The sequence below is a fragment of the Helicoverpa armigera genome, chromosome 10 (assembly GCF_030705265.1).
Source record: "Helicoverpa armigera isolate CAAS_96S chromosome 10, ASM3070526v1, whole genome shotgun sequence".
Lineage (NCBI taxonomy): Eukaryota > Metazoa > Arthropoda > Insecta > Lepidoptera > Noctuidae > Helicoverpa > Helicoverpa armigera.
Window position 1 is genome coordinate 9,116,431 of NC_087129.1, and position 13,760 is coordinate 9,130,190.

The 13,760-nt window shown below is 34.4% G+C and overlaps 1 protein-coding gene across 2 annotated transcripts in view; it reads right to left on the reverse strand.

Annotated features, from left to right (window-relative positions):
- The window catches only part of LOC110377411 (synaptotagmin-5), a 57,010-nt gene that overhangs the window by 41,673 nt on the left and 1,577 nt on the right, over positions 1-13,760 (reverse strand). The gene's annotated exons all lie outside the window — the stretch shown is intronic.

Consider the following 13,760-nt stretch of genomic DNA (forward strand, 5'->3'; position numbering starts at 1 on the left):
AGAATGGGTGATAATTGTAGTTATATACTTGATTGATATTTTATATGGCATCAGTGATTCGCTGTAATTGGATCGCCTCCTCTATGAACTGTTAAAGCGTATAGGATGAGAGGAGATTGTTGAAAAATTGCTGCTTATTAAACGTAATATTGTATGGATAAAAAGGATCGAGGGTTGTGTTGTGTGGAAGGCGATATGGCTGTTTAGAATGTTGCTTATGACGTGACGTTAGAGAAAGAAGTGTGGATAAAGAAGACTGGCTAGCGACCCCAACTAAAAAATGGGGTAAGTTTAGTTTTTGTTATACACACCTTATTCTAAAAAGCTTTTGCTTACTTTAGTGTGATTTGGCTTCAAGAACTTTATATTTTCTGGTTTAACGACATGAGTCGTGTTGATTGCCATGTTTGTGTCACGATTGAGAGCAGTTGAAGACATAAAGTAGTTTTAACGTTGTTTTACTTCAGTAGCCAATGGCAAAACAATAAACCAGTTTGTCACATTAGTCTTGTTTCCCACATGCAACAGATTTTAAGGCGAGGAATTGGTCAACAATAATTCCATAACCGGCACGCGCATCTAAGGCGCCAAAAGGGGTCGGAGCGTCTGAGCGGGGCGAGGATAACAATACGCGCGCTAGCTTATAACTAAAAGTCGTAAGCGACAAAATGGTTTTGTAATTTTATTATTTAGAAATGATAATTTGATAAAAATTCCTTCTACAATTTTAAAGAGTATGTATATACTCAACTACTAAAAAAGTTAAGAGGCTTAAATCGGTCCCGTATGCCCATAATATGTGAATCTCTTTTTAAAAAGAGGTATGTTTGATATATTTTTCTCTGTTATAAAAGTTACCTAATCATGTTTCTGCTTCTAACAAAATAAGGTTTATATCATGAACTTTCTGGTAACCAAGTTGTATTTTGATCCGTTTTGTATTTACTGAGAAAAATTGAAATCCTTGGCGCCAAAAATTCCAATTCGTCCTCTTAATTAAAACTGGTTACCTACGAATAGGTTTTCAAAAATTCAAATGACTGAACAATTTGATATTCGTTTGTGCCTTTTTTCGATGCTAGAATAAAATAATATTTTTGTACAAAACATTCGATTTGCGTACGGTTCAAAGCGGTTTGAAAACAAAACACAATCTGTAAATTTAATACCGGCTAAAAGCACGCGTGATCCGATTATATTAATCGATAGTTCGTGAAATGGCTGTGGTACTAGCAATCTGCAGATTAAATATGGCAAATAAATAAATATGATTGCTCTAAAATTGTGATAGTTAAAAGGCTTCGTACATATTTTCAGAATGCATTGAAATAGCTTGCTCGTGTAACTAAATGAATTGAAAGGCGATAGAAATAATGTTTTAGTTATTGCTCAGGAATTAATTAATTTTGTTCTGATCAGGTAAGATCGGCTAAGACAGGCGGACGTGATATGCAGGGGAATTTGTTGTGCCACGTGTGGGTGTTTCGGGGTCTGTCTCGTGTAATTCTGGCATTCGAAAAGTGATAATTTTCAGCCTACTTTGAATAAATGCTTTTTATTTTGGTAAGTATCACAAGACAAAAGTAAATAAAACTTAAAAACATAGGCTACGAAATATTTGCAGATATCAATGATTTCCAAAGTGTTATTGATTTGTTGACCTCGATTTCAGGTATTCAAATAAAGGTTATTTTAACAGACAGTTCAAAATAAATGGGTCATTCGTTACAGCGCAACTACTTCAGTTGCCCGGGTATAACCGAATCTATGATACCGAGAATTTTGTAACAACAATATCCAACGTGTGAGCCTACATGTCGCATCGATCTCCTTTCGTTTTTTTTTCATAGCTTAACGTACACGTCAAACAGTTAAAACTTCTTGAGACATAAGCCTTGAAACAAAAATGTATATTTTAAATTGCTATTTCGTGATTTGTTCCGTCTGGAATAGTGAATTTGAATAGTATTTAGTATACTATTTCGATTATGTTTGTTAATTGGAGCTGTTTTCCATGGTTCTTCTTTCAATATTCGGATAAAATTCGTCTATGTCCATCTTCAATATGTCTACCTTGCACTTCGTTTAATGAATGCAGTTCAGTCGTATTATGTGAAAGTGTAAGAAACAAAACAACACTCACCCTTATTACAATTAATAAGAAAGGACTAGTTACTCTAACCGATCATTGCTGTCTCATAAACAATCACTCTTCAACTTGATAATCAAATATAAAATAATTAAAACAAAAGTTAAATAATTAAACTTAACACCTTTCCAATAAACAATACCAAGAACCGGTTTAAGTTACGTTCATAACAAAGCAGCTAATTAATTTAAGTACAACTTAAGTTAGCAAAATGCTGGCGAGCACCTGCGCCCTTCGTATTTATGTTAACGCTTAATTGCATTAATTTCATACTTAAGTTATTGTTGCATAGTATAAAAGAAGATTGTAGGGAGGAGACTATTCTTTTATTAAAATTGTAACTTTAATAAAGCTCGCATTATTAACTCCACTTAATGACTTATGTGACATTTATTTTTGCATAATTTTCTAGAGTAAGTTATCAATCATTTCTAAAACAGACAAAATAAGTCGTAAAAACTCTATAAAAGCGACAAATATAACCATTACAGTATTTTTCCTTTCCATTATCCTCCTACGAAACAGGAATCAGGAATCTCAGCTACCAGGATAACAAGACAACGAAGAGTTTGGCGCCTGTTGCGATTGTATTAGATATTTGGTGCCTGTTGAGCGCGGCAACAAGTGCTGCATCGATCAGAGTGACGTAAGCAGCGCCCCGCCCCCCGCGGACTTCGTGCCCCGCCCCCTCCCCGCTGGACGAGCCCCAAAACTGATTTACGGGGCGATATCCTATAAACGCGTATATTGCATTTATCCTTCGATATTTGAAGCTACATGATGCTAGCTTAAGGTTTTATGTGCAAGAAATTCAATTTGCCTACGTGCTACGATTATCGCTGCGACTCATAATGTTCGTAGCGATTATACGCTACGAATGCTACGAGCTAAATGAATATTATCACGGAATAATAGCGAGTGTTCCTTGTGACGTAATAAATCTATGGAAAGTGACATTTATTTCGCTCTCGTAGAATTAAGGGTTTCCCGTATTTAACATAAAATGAAATATTGTGACAGGCGATCTGAGAGTGCTTTTATTACAGATTTGGAGATTATATCTAGTTACCGAAATTATGTCAAGGATTTCTCTTTGCTCGAATAAAATACGTTTGAGAAAAAGGCTTATATTATCAGAATACTTTGTTATTTTCTTATTTTTGTAAAGACAAAATATCATCTATTTATGGTCGCACTTTTCACTATTCTTTAGATAGGATGAAAACAGGGTAACGTAATCCGCAAAAGGGTAAAATACATTTAACTCGAGCAGGTATTACCGTGAATGCTTAGCTTTAAAGAAAGTCAATAAGAATCATAAAATTCTTTACATTTAGATAAAATACTTTTATATAAAAAAATATTGCAGGTTTGAGTTTCAAAAATGTATAGTTGTTACATAACATTTTTCATGGAATATTTGTATAGTTTTTAAATTACATACTTAACATAAACTGGTTTACATAGACCACCAGTTATTAAGTTACTGTTTCCAAATAATCTTCGTAGTAATTTCTCGTAGGTGCTGTAGCCTCGTAGCGGCTATTAAGTCTACGGCTACGGCGTAGTCAGTGTTGGTTCGTTAAAATAATATTAGCTCCAACATCATTTACATATTTTATACTTTGTACCTGCAGGGAACAGTTTTTCATAATGAAGTGTTTTGCAATTTCCTACTGTTTATAATTTATTGCATGGTATAACGAACATTGGGATTTTTTAATAAAGAGTCAAATTGCAAAACCGTGATTTTGTAACTAAACCGATTTCTTAGGAAAATTGTAACCCAAAAAATACTTAAAAATCTGGCTACTCTACATATTTAAATGTGCAAAATTCAGTCGTGAGTCTCACCCATTTATAGGTAAAATTAATTAAAAATCGCTTGGATAACGTTTTATAGGTCAAGAGCAAATCCCATATACTATGTCAGTATCTATCCGACAAATACGTATAACAGAGATCTAATCAGGCAACACCACAGGCGATTACGATCCCTATGGCTCAAAGATTAAGGATGAATTTTGATTAACGGTTGGTTGTATAGGTGAATTTTCAGATCTAGTAAGTTATCATCGGTCGCGAATGCCCATTAAAAGGGTCCCTACATAATTGAGAGTGCTTTCAGCGAAAATGGGAGCCGTAATATTATTATTACGTTAATACCTTTTAAGCTCAAAGTATGTAATAATGAGTAATGATCATGTTGTTAGTCTGATTTACTTTTGTGCAAATGTGTATCATTTGAACAGAAGCGAATTTGTTTGTTTATTTACACTTTCTCTTTTATGGCTTTTTATGATTTGGGATCAGATAAGTTGAGATTTATTTTGTGCACGTTTTGACTGAAAACGCCTGATACAGAAGGCTTTTTCTATAAAATATTAAAATAATAAACGACACAGCAATCGATAAAAAGTATTTGTGATTGATGTAATTTCCGAGCAAAAAGTCATCGGTCCAATTCCTGCAGAAACTATACACCAGTTGCACTAGAAGCTGTGCCCTATAGGTTCCCATATTGTTTCTAAACTATAATGTACCACCTGTATAACATATGGAATGCTAATAAAGAATGAAGTATTGAGTACTGAGGAGTTTCAACCAATAAATAACCAGCCTACTTACTTTCTAATTCACTTTAATTTTCGAACTACCAACGCCATCTAATTCACCTTCCAATTAGTTCTAGCAACGCCATCTGTAGAGAGTTTCCAGAAACGCTTGGTACATTTGAAGGTAACACTAGTAGCGACTCACCGAAAGGTAGTTGAAGGTTTGTACAGAGAACAGCGCTCGGGAAACTCTTATTTAGTTCAGAGAAAGTATCGTTAGGTGGCGCTGTGAAAAGTTTTAGAGTTAGGGAAAGCACTATTGACGAGATGAGTTTACTAGGTGAAGGATATACATAAAAAATGAATTAAAAATAAATGGAACTGAGAACCACGGAAAGGTAGGAAAGTACGTGTAAAATAATTATTTTCTTGAATGCCTAGTGTACCTACGAAACCTCTTTTTCTATTGCGTAATATAAAGCGTATGATGGAACATGAAAGATTAAAACTTTGACATAAAAATGGAATCTTAGAGCATAATAAAATTTTTCATTGGATTGTCCTCATTACAAATATTCAGGGTAAAACCAACCTGCTACATCTTAATATTTCAAGAGCCTAGTAAAAGAATTTGCCTCAAGTTCTGAACTTTATTCATAAAGATACATTTAACGCAGTCTTTACGCATTGCTGGTTCATACATATTAATATTTATTTACATTTATGTACTAAAGTTTACAAGTCACTTCGTATTTCATAGAAAAATATTTTAAACTTCAATTAAGGTTTCACTATCTGAACTTGAGACTATGTTTTGATATTGTTCGAATTTCAAAATGAGCTAATTAAAAATATTCTACTAACACAGAGCTCGTTTGGTAAATTTTTTTTTTCAAAGTTGTAATTGGTTTGAGTCTGAATATTTTTAGAATTCATGCATATTTTAAAGTTTTAACAATTCTTAACGTCAGAACTCAGTAAACTAATGATTTTTCGCTTTTCTCTGACCTACGTGATATATTTCTAAGAAAAAACAGAATACGAATACTTTCACAATACAATTCCATTTCACGCATTATTTTTCGCAGAAAATGATCCCTTGCTGACTTAAAAGCTAAGAGGTAAGTACCTATATTAAATATTGTGTGAAAGATTAGATAGAGGAAAAAGAAGACAAAATCAAATAAATATACCAGAACAAATAAAACGTGAAAAACTGTAGGTAATGGAAAAATGAAACAGCAGATTTTATTATTATAGATACGGGATATAACTGGAACAAAGTCACGTGTTTCCTACATTTTATAATGGAAAGATAACCGGGTGACTGGGCTGTGCGATTGACATCAGGCGGATAGAATAAATGCATCCTAGTGATACTTATTTTAAAATAGTGTATCTTGCCTGCCTGCTTTAATTATGCAGCTTTTAAAACTATATTTTCTGCGGCTGAAAATTTGGTCACAAGATAAGTAATATTCATAGAATGATTTTGGCACTATTTTATAACATTGCCTGTCATCCTAGCCTTTTCCCAACTATGTAGGGGTCGGCTTAAAGTCTACCTGCATGCAGCTGAGTACCAGTGTTTTAGATCAAGAATACATAGAAATTATTTTTTTTATTATTTTACAAAAACTCAATACTGCTTTGTGGTTCACATGAAGTTCGGATTTTGAGAAATACTCTCTTTAAAGTATAAGACTCTAACACCATTTTAAAACCTCTAGTAGAAAATCTTAGTATTTTTCTTGGCTTAGAAATGAAGTTTTCTGTTGTAACATAATCCCTGTTCAAAGGTCACAGTTTTCCAACTATATTTTTCTTCGCTTCTTGGTATGATACTGATCTTACATTCGAAGTACGTATCATAAACTGCGTGCATGAAAACAGACCCACAGGCTTTAATTAAACATGTCACTTTACCTGTGGCATAAGTGCCCGTCAAGTTTTAATTAGAAGAAAGTATAAATAGAAATAACAAAGGAGTTTTTGGCTCAAAGGTTCTTATACAGGTTCTATTTATAATGAGAAAGACTTGGTTAAACAGGTGCTTCGTTAATTAACCCTTTTTACAGACGAGATTCTTTGGAGCGTGTGATTTGTGCTGAGTTTGCGAAAGATTTAATGTAAGATTTTCTATAGACATTACCTTACGGCTTTTTTTAAATAATTAATTACTTAATTGAAAATATGTATAATATTTAGCTTGATTAAGGACTTTTGGTGGTTTTTCCTTAAAAAAAGGAATGTAAACATCTGGCTGTTGGATATTAAAAGAAAACAACAATTCGCTACGCAATATTTCTTGTTGGCTTGTATAATTAAGAAAATACAAATGTTGACTTTCTAATTACAAAAATTAAGTTCTACGTTGAAAAATTATGAAATATCAAAATACAATATTTACATAGGCACGGTAGACCAGATCAGTATGGTAACTGTCATGCACCTTAACTCAATAGTAGTAAGTACGATTTTCCTATAAAACTGTTACCACTGACCTGAAATTGACTGTACCTAAGGACCAAGGTTGATGTGCAAACAACTTGGTCCTTTTCATTTCACTTAAGAACATGTTTATCCTTTATCAATCTTTTGTGCAAAGAGACCTACTTCTTAAAGAGATACTTATACTACAAACCTACATAAGGTAAGTATGCTTTTATGTATAAAAGTAGTTTCCGCCCGCGGCTTCGCGTTTCCAAGAGAATTTTACAAAAGTCCGGGATAAAAACTTCCTATGTTTTTTCTCACGGTCAACTTTATCTCTGCACCAAATTTTATTAAAATCAGTTCAGTAGTTTAGACGTGAAAGCGTTACAGACAGACAGACAGACAGAGTTACTTTAACATTTATAATATTAGTAGGGATATACTTACATAGGTAAAGCAAGACTCCTATTCAAATCTGGTTTACCGATAATCAAATTTCTGTATCCGTATCTTGCATTGTGACTACAAAATATATGTAGACATAATTGTATTCAGTCTGGTAGTAATAAAATGTGACATAGAATACATTTTTCAATTTATGTAAGTAGATATCTATTTGCAGTGTTATTCCTCGTTATATCCATGTTAGTCACGCATCTATGATGTTTACGGCAAATGCAATCAGAGTGTTAACTTAGCTGCAAGCTTTTAAATTCAGTGTGATATTATATTTGTTTAAACTATTAGTATTTTTTTAAACTAAAATGTTGTGTAAACAATAAGTTGTTCTTTAATTTAGATAACAACATCAAAAACGTAAATATGCCCATACTTTTTATTACGAAATGAACATTCATATAAAAGTTTGTATGACATTTGCAGAATATTTTCAGTAGCAACCATAGATTCAAAATAGGTTCGCGCTCTGTGGTAGAAACGTAGCTATAATCAACTCGTAATGTCATTACAAGCTGTCAAGCAGAACCTTTAATTTGTACTATTCCAAACACGGATTAACTTCGCGCCTCAAAAGTTTGAAATATGAATGTGTCAAAAGACTAAAATTGAACGCAAATGTCAAATGTCAAACATTAAATGTAAGAGGAAAACAGAAAGTCATAAAAGTTGTGACGTGAACGATGTCAGGTTGAAGAATGAATGATTTTGGTGTTGTTGAACTTGGGAGTTTAAATTAAAGGAAATTGGGATTTTGCTTACTTAATTTTCAGATGAAATTTCTTCAGCTGTATAAATAGACGACATGATGTAAAACAGTGAAATAATATGTTTAGCATTATTGCTATGGTTCCTTTGTGGATTATATTTGTTTCTAATTCAGGCTAAAATACAGAATAGAGAATAGATTTTATGATTATTTTTATCAACAAAACAAAAAGATACATCAACAAGGACACTTGAAAAAGACTCATAAAAATGGTCTCTCATTATGTGAGGCCGCAGGACCCAGTTTCAGTTTTTCAAGTTTTCTTTACATTAAATCGAAAGCAAAGACATACTTGTTCCATGTTTATTCGTTCAAAGAGATCATTGAAGACAACAAAATTATAAATTTAAAAAAACCCCCGACCCAAAAAAGTACGCAATAATTATGACAAAAGGTTAAAAACGCTAAACCCTATAAAAAGCAAAAAATAACTTTTAACACTACGTAAACTAAATTTTGTCGTGTCGGGGGACCGCTCTAATTCATTACTTTAGATACGTGTTTTTTTTTAAACGAATGTTGTAATTAGGTAGGTATCATTTGATTTATGTAAGTATTTATGAAGGTAAAAAGCGGTCCCCCGACACGTCAAAATTTAGTTTACGTAGTGTTAAAAGTTATTTTTTGCTTTTTATAGGGTTTAGCGTTTTTAACCTTTTGTCATAATTATTGCGTACTTTTTTGGGTCGGGGGTTTTTTTAAATTTATAATTTAATTTTATTTCATGCTTTTTAAAGGAGCTCCTTAATTTTTCCTTCTTTCATTTAATTTATTTTATCTTAAGATGGGGTCTCTAGGTCTCGGCCAAAGGAAGCTGTTTAACAATCCTCATGACAAACTGGCTCTGGGAGAATTGCACAGATTGAGAAACAATAAAGATTAACCTTTGGACATTCTAGATTTTCAGCAAAAATATAAATCGGTTTATCCGTTTCATTCCGGAATTCCAGGTTTTCATCCGCCACATCCCATTTCCAGCATCAGGTTCTCGTCAATCAGGAACATGAAGAGAACTCGTCAAAACAAATTCAACGAGCCCAAACTCGATGGGTTTACTAAAAGGCAATTCAGGGTTACGTCTCCTACCTTCGTGCCCTAACAGCAGACCAGCTCAGTGGTTCCAAAAGACATTAGTGTTTCAAATTTCAGATCCCACATATACTTGCAAGTAAACTGAGTGTGTAACATTCCTATCACAACTAGCAAACGAGCTGATGACCTTGAAGACCTGAACCGATTTCCACCAAATATAGCTAAGAACACTCCCGACTGACATACCTTTTAAACAAAAAAAACCGCATTACAATCGGATCATCCGTTTGGGAGCTACGATGCCACATACACACACACACACACACACAGACACGTCAAACTTATAACACCCCGTCGTTTTTGCGTCGGGGGTTAAAAACAATACAGGGCGCCATTGAACCTATACAATGACAGTTATGAGCGTGTCATAACATTGTTTAATCAAGGAAGTGTGCAAGATTGACAGCTGAACATCGCGTGAATGTAGCTTTATATGTCCTGAACTGAGTAAGGAAAGATGAGCGGAGGTGCTATAATGCTGGTAGGTCAGGCGCCTTCTTTTAGGTGCAATAGGTAAGGTGATGTACAAAACGATCAGTTACGAGTGAACTGACGAGGCGTTCGTGTCTTTGAGATATTAAAAAAAAAATGCTCTTGTCCAAAGAATGCGTATAAGGTCGAAGACAGTAACGTTTCTCGTCCGGCGCGCCCTCGTTTTATTAGGGGGTTTCCGTTATGGCACCTCCGATAGTCATATTGTTCTCCATGGTCCTAAATTAACTCACAGAACATTAAAATTTGTGCTTAAAATCGTAGAAATACGATGTATATTTGAAGTACATTTCGTATTGTGCAAATGGGAGTTGCCACTGAATAGAACACAATGTTTAAGCATTGTATTCAGCCACCTATTTTAGGAAAACTTGTTGAATAGGACTTGAATAGAATTGTGGAGGTCTGTTTCAGTTATTTTAAAAGGGTATTTTATCATACTTTAGGTGTAAAAATTTGCATTAAAAATATAAAGGACGTCTTCCAACAACAAAGAAAAGCAAAAAATAAGGCTTTTTAAGTCTGTATTTTAATTTCTCTGATTTCAGAGCATGGAAAGTATCTACACACTAATAACCTAAGCACTATTATACATAATATAGAGAAAAAGAATTTTACAAATCGCGTATCTTTTATGTAAACAATTTACTTATATTAAAAACAAAGAACAATCACTCTGAATTTATTCTTATTACAAATTATAGTAATAGGTACTTTTATGGCCTCCCTAACAGACCATACTAATATCAAACTTAAGACAACGGCATAAGATTGATAACACAATGTCATTCTATCAATGCAACGGGCTACTGAAACCCCACGGGAAGCCAAGGATATTGCTGTAACTACATAGCGTGGCAGGGGACATGGGACCCCATAAGATGTTATTAGTGGACACAGTAATTGTGTCCTTCTTTCTGATAGAATTAAAAAGCCGTTGTTACTGAAGATAATATTGTTTTCAGCGCTTATGTACTAGAGGTCAGCCCTGGCAATTCAATATTATAAACCTTCCTTAAGAACTCATAATGAGTAAATTATTTAAATTAAATAATTTCAAGAAAAGGTCCTTATAGTAGATTATGTAAAAAGACGATTGTTACAACAAAATACATATCGGTATTGTTCTTATGTGTGCAATACGAAATCAAAAGTTGCAGTACGTAAGTGTAGGTGTAGTTCATTCTTATTAGTTTAACAAGCTTTTCAATTGACGTTAGTTTCAATTCAACTAACAGGGAAAAACTTTGAATCTAATTATACCTAGTGAACTCTTTAATATTATGCAGTCTCTGCTTGCACTAAGTTAAGGCGTGATAAACACAGGCGGCTGTTTTAAGTACCGCAGCTAGAACCTTTATAATATAATAAGACAAGTTAAAAAGCAAATAAGTGAATTGCCACCGTAAATAAAAATTCATGCTTATGGCATTCGCTTAGGTACCACTACATAAATGGAAATACATTATTATTTCCATTTATGTCTCTGTTTAGGAGTCATATTTTTACGGCAAGGGTTCCAAAGAGATTAAAAATATGTAAGTAGATACGTATGTGAATTTTGTTTATAGCTTTACTCATGTGCAAAAGATGTTTCACAGTATTTAAATTACTTTCACGTAAAGCAAAAATATTTTTGCAGCGTGGTATGGGTCATGTGATGAGACGCTGTGAAACGCATGCTACAAAGAGTGTGCTAAGACTGCTCAGTATGAATGTGGAAAGATGGAGAGGCAGAGGTAGACCGAGGAAAAGATGGATTGATTGCCTGAAAGAGGACATGAAGCAGAAGGGAGTGGATGTAAGTATGACGTCTGACAGAGAGGAAGGGAAGAAAAAGACATGTTGCGCCGATCCTAAATTACTTGGGAACAGGGCAGGAAGATCATGAGTGGTGAAAATGATCTCTGGATGCCAAAAAAGGAGGAAAGGATAAATAGAACATAAACAAAAAGATGTTTAAAATTCGCTCTGAAACTGCAAAAGTCCAAAACACAATTAAAGTATAGACTGGGTCCTTCGAGACGTTTGTAAAGTTATTATAGAGAAACTAGACGTTGCAGCGTCACGTACCGTCCATTTGACATGCCAACTCTTTGTAGAACGAAACACGTACCGACGTAAATTGGATCAGATTAGCTTCAAAGTAATGAAGGCTTGTACTACAGATGTATAGAATACTGAATTAAAATAGGTTCTGTATTAATAGGTATCTAATCGTCATCCCTGTCCATCTTAAACCAGTCTCATCATCATAATATTATCTGTCTAGCCTTTTCCCAACTATGTTGGGATTGGTTTGCAGTCTAACCGGTTGCAGCTGAGCACCAGTGTTTTACATAGAGTGACTATCTACCTGTCCGCCTCATCTCAGTTGCGCATGCAACCCAATACCCCTTGTTAAGACTGGTTGTCAAACTTACTGGACTACCCCGAAAGACTGCTAACTGCAGATCATTCAGAATACGAATATCACTATTTTCTATTCTTGAATTCCAAGACAAAAAAGCTTTACTTATTACACAAGATCCATGACTGTAGTTCTTGATAGCATTTGGTCACGCATTCAAAGCTTATTTTAGATATCTGACGACTCTGTCCAATGACCTTGCCGGTTTACTTCGTAGACCCTAAAACTAGCCATAAACTTCCTTCCACCTCACTTGCATAATTAAAACTTCACCTCTAATCAAACTGTTTTGTAGATTAACCCTAGAACGTCCAGCGGTCACGCGTGCTAGGGACTCGATAAAGATTTTACCTTGCAACTTTAGATAGACATTGTACCATGGAGAAAAATATTACGCGAAAATGTGCGACATTGCAAGAAAATGTGAGTGTTTGGGGCAGAGGAATGTTATTAGTAACGCCTTTACACGCCTAACTGCTAATCACGCCGTGAACCCCATTATTTTCTAATTAAAATCACCTTACGATCAAGACCAATCTTTGACAGATTGGTTTTGACTCGAATCTGTTACCCAAACGTGTCGTTAGTTCTAAATGAACGGTACGTTGCTTGACCTACAACAACGTGCTTGACCTACCTTCCTAAAGATACATCTCTGCTATTTTCCTTTCTCCGCGCATAGAACACGTGTGGTTCAGACGTAGCGCTAATCACAAAAGACACGGGAGCATCAAAAGAGTATCAAATGGACCTTTCATGTACGAACATAAGCTCTTCCCACACGTTCCGTGTTTCCTTTAAGTAAATAGAATATTATATTTAATACCAGGGATTTTTACGTCGCCATAAAGCCTTTGAATACCTGTGAAGTTATTTACTATAAATAATTTGGGACCGGACATTTTATTTTGGGACAGCCTTGAGCAGTGTTTTGGAAGGCTATTCTTGGGTTGACATTACAAGCGGGATGATTAGCTTGTGAAAACAACAACATATTTACCTTATTTTTGGGTAATTTATTAATGAAATAAGTACCTAGTTGGTCCTACAAACTATTAAGTTTTATGTTGGAGTACAATATCCCAAAACTGTTCGTATAAATCTTTGGTCCTAGATCAGGTAACACCTGTCGAAGAAGACTCCCCGAACATATTGATTCTCGCCCGTTTGTTTACAAAGCCAACGTCTACTGCAATCTAGTATCCAGTTACCTACTAACAATCAGTCGATTCCTATTGCACTTCTAATAAATGGAAGCGAAGAAATCTAAATCCCGTCCGCCGTAGTTAGGAATGCAATTTACGAGCAATGTTTTTTGCAGTATTGTGGGGCGAGCCACGGTTATTTTGCTTTTAAAATAATGATAGAACTTCTAAAGATATAGAAAAACAGAATTTCAGT